This window comes from Arachis duranensis, unplaced genomic scaffold, assembly GCF_000817695.3.
Source record: "Arachis duranensis cultivar V14167 unplaced genomic scaffold, aradu.V14167.gnm2.J7QH unplaced_Scaffold_63799, whole genome shotgun sequence".
Classification (NCBI taxonomy): Eukaryota; Viridiplantae; Streptophyta; class Magnoliopsida; order Fabales; family Fabaceae; genus Arachis; species Arachis duranensis.
In genome coordinates, this window is record NW_026265003.1 from 42,140 (window position 1) to 46,117 (window position 3,978).

General features: G+C 45.8%; 1 non-coding gene across 1 annotated transcript; it reads right to left on the bottom strand.

The window, feature by feature from the left end:
* Nucleotides 1–3,551: 3,551 nt before the first annotated feature.
* TRNAK-UUU (transfer RNA lysine (anticodon UUU)) lies at nucleotides 3,552–3,624 on the bottom strand. The gene has a single exon. It is a non-coding gene; the product is annotated as a tRNA-Lys (tRNA).
* Between the last annotated feature and the right edge of the window lie 354 nt (nucleotides 3,625–3,978).

Below are 3,978 nucleotides of genomic sequence, written 5' to 3' on the forward strand. Positions count from 1 at the left end.
AACTGATATACAGCAAGAGGGCAAGGCAGGAAATTCCTCCCAACAAAAGACTTAAATGAAAGATTTGTACAGCAGGTCCCTTTTCCGGTTGTGGCGGACAGGCCTGAGAGATTCCCTTTTGTATTCTCTTTTTAGTCCCAGTTGTAGCCTTCGTGACTTAATATAGATACCGGTGCGGTGGTTAGGAAGCGTCCATTCAAATTAGTAGCTTCTTGAGAAGCAAGTCATAATCGGGTAACGAATCTTTTCCAGAAGGACTGAAAGAGGGCAAGCGAATGAAAGGGGGCTGAGCTGAAGGGAAAACAAAGTCTGGGTGGCCCTAGAAAAAACGACGATTCAGAGAGCCCGTCTTCCCCTGAGCCAGCAATGCCTGGTAAACATGTAGAAAAGACAGTTGAGAAGGCGGTATCCTTTGGCTCCAATATTCCGGCTCCGTTAGCTTCTGCTTCTGTGGCTCCCTCTTAAGGATCCCCCGGTGAAGGTACCCAAGCTTCTCACACGGTGACTCCGATTTCTCCCTTGAAACCAAGCAGTTCTGCTAAGGGAATGTCCCTTATCCTTAATTTAATCTTGCCTGAATTTGCCAGTATTCTTACGTATACGAACCTTCTTCCTCAGTTGCCCCCAATCAGTTCGGTCTCTACTTCGAGTGGCTCCTCGCGCCTTGCGCGTCGTGCATTGCTCGGTTCTCTTAAAAACCTACTCGGTGCTCTGCCAATGAGGGTTCCCGGTCTCAGAGCCTAAGTACTGAAATTGCCCCCACATCCAGTTTAAGGCTTTGACAAGAGGTGATTCTCAAAGCACTCCGGGATCCGCATACTTTTCTAGATCAAAGTCTTGTGGCAGTTAGCCAGAACTTGGATGCTTTGAAGGATCCTCTCCAGATCGTAAGGAATCTATCTGAAGAAAGTGGAATTTCCACTGAGGGGGAGGTGGATTCATCCTCCAAGCTTGAAGAGGAAATTAATATGACAGTGGGGCAAGTCGTTCTATGAAATAAAAGCTTTCGGGACAAGAAGAAAGGGTACCAATGAGACCATTAATGACTAGAGAGTTGTTAGTTCCATGGGGGCTTCCCCTTTCCTATTCAGCTTTGCCGCCACTCCTTAGACCTGATAAGATCTTCCCAATCCTTTTTTTCTAAAGCAGCCCAAATTGCTGGGATACCTCCCCTTCGACCATCGAAGTTCCTTCCACGGGAACCTGCGGTAGCCCCTCCCCGGGTTCGACATGTCTTGAAATACCTCTACCTCTAAAAAGGGCTCTACGGCCTGTATGAGTTCGTTAATCATAATGTCCTTTCTTTGTTAAATGCTCTCTTTTTCTTTTAAGAATGTAGATGGTTCTATCAACCTTTTCTATCTATCCTTAGAAGTTGGGCGAAATATGATATTAGCGTTGGTTTTTCCAACGAAACTAAGCACTATTTTTTTCTTTATCATTCGGAAGGCTCAGTCCCACACTCTGACTTCAATGGTGGGAACAACCTCCGCACTCCGGCGCTCCAATGAACAAAAGTTCTCCGCCTTACTTTATTTAGAATAGTGGTCGATCCCTCGGGAGTTACATTCGTAACTTAATGTTATGTTCACGTTCACGCGGTGATCTTATATCCAAGAGTACTACCCTGTACGTAGTCTATGTCTGGGGAGCATACTTGACAGGAGATAGACACAGGCGGTAGATAGGTCCCCCACTTCGATTCCTGCCCCGTTAGCATCTCCGATCCGAGATAAGGGATTACTCCGTTAGGTCTTTTCGGTCCGGAGCCGGCCGGTAATGACAAGTTCGAACACCAGGAGCGTTCTGATTTGATCAGACAGACTGCTTGAAAGAAAAGCAAACTCTCCAAATTGTTGACCAAGCTACACTAGCGGAAAATCTCTTATTCTTACCAGCCGGGTGGCGCGCAATGAAGACCAATCCGCGAACTAATTTATAACATCCAATGCCCTATCCCTCAAACTCGCAAGCTTGCGTCTCCGTCTTGGCTAGAATCCTTCCACTCTTTCTCCAACAAGCCACGCAGTCTCTTTAATACGATATATCATGCCTCCTAGCTTTCATGCATAGCAGACTTAGAAGCTGAAAGGTGATATAGCTGTACCCTCAACCCAAGCACTGACATTGAGAGAAGAGTGGAACGGGACTAGGCAACTAGTATGGGGCCCGGGATACTTATCAACTCATATCGGAGCAAGGTCACGACTGCTGAGACTGAGACCGCGTAAAGCAATACCGCATTCTCACCGGCAGACAGCTTCGTTCTTCTCTTCTTCCTCTTTCCATACGGTATCGATCGGCCGATCCTGTTATTATTTGCATAATTGGATTTTGTTTTACTTGGTGCGTATACTTCTAAAACAGGTAATCTCCTGGAATAGAAGTATAGGGCTCCCCATGCTTTGAGTTGGGTTTGCTAGGTTTTTCCTTTACCTGGTCAACACAACAAGGAAGTCCCCCGCGGATTACAGGTGAAGGTTATAAGAATGACGGGTAAGAATCGAAAGTCAGTGAGCCGGTGGGGCGCCTTTCTTCTCGCTCATTTAGAGTCCTTCTTGCTTTCGGGTATTAGTGCCTTACTATCTTCCACAAGAGTCCATTTAGAATTCGAGTCTTAAGCGGGAGAAATTGAAGGAAATTGAAAGCCTCCAACAAAGGACGATTCTCTTCCCCCTTCCCTTCTAGCCAAAGCAAGAAAGCAGAACTGACTTCCTAGGAGCCTCAAGCCAACCAGCGTAGGGAAGTATCAGTCGATTCGGGCAAGCAGCCTCAATCACTGGACTGACCTTTTAGTCCGACGAGTAGCACGGCACTAGAAGCTACTTACTTTCAAAAGCGTCAGGAAGTTGAAAGGATGGAGTCCGAGAGAATTAGACTTGCTTCTCTGAGTTGAATGAAGCAGGAAGAGTCCCGTTAGGTCAAATCCTGTATAGTGAGTCTAGTGATTGATGGAATAAGGGAACGTCTTTACAATGACTTAGTTCTTCCCAGCTTTAGAGAGCCCTAGCTGTTCAAAGATCCAATCCCAGTTGGCTAGTTTACAGTCGCCTAACACAAAGGTTTTTCTTGTCGGGAGTTGCCGCACCTTGTTGTTGCTGAGCTAGTGCCCGGAACCCCACTGGAGAAATGCTTAGTTTTCCTTTTCGTTTCTATAGCATTCCTGTTCTCAGTAATCCCAACGGTAGCGACAAAGCAAGAGGTGATGTAGCTGAGCTGTCACTTTTTCCTTGAGCGAGACTTTGTAGTTTCTTAAATTCTATATAAATAGTAAAAAAAGGGAAGCGTTAGTAAGTTTTTTTTTTGCATAATCTTCGAACGGAATGGAAAGGGCAAAAAAACTCCAACGACTAACTCTGGCTATACTATAGGGATGTGACAGAATTCCCTGGGAGAAATCCTACCGAGCCACTCTTATACTACTCCTTACCTCACCCCCTTCTCACTTAAAGGGCGAAGTCGCTTCAGCGAGTCTTAAGGCCAAAGAGTGATCTTTGAACGTTACTACGCATCCTTATTAATTAATAAATAGGTATAGTGTAAGGTAGGTTTGGGTATAGCAGGACTTGAACCTGCGACCATTAGGTTAAAAGCCCAATGCTCTACCAACTGAGCTATACACCCAAAATAGATAAGTAGTAAATAAAGATTGGTGCAGAAAAGACCTCTTCTCCTCATCATATTAAAGGGGCGCTGCTCTGTATGAGGCTCGTACTGCGGAGCAAGCGAAGAATAAGGGCGCGCGTTAGCACTCCTGCAAGAGGCCTTACTCAACAAGCGCACCTTTATTAGTAAGGTTGCCTGTTTCCACTCATTGAGGATTCTATCTACAAAAGAAGGTCAACGGAGGATACTCAAGTAGCTCTCACTGACACCATCTACGAGAAGGTGAGGTCGTCTTTCTTTCCGGCCGCTATACGGTTCGCCTTAAAGCCTTAAAGACGGAGAAAGGGAGGAGCTGTTATCTATGTAATTACG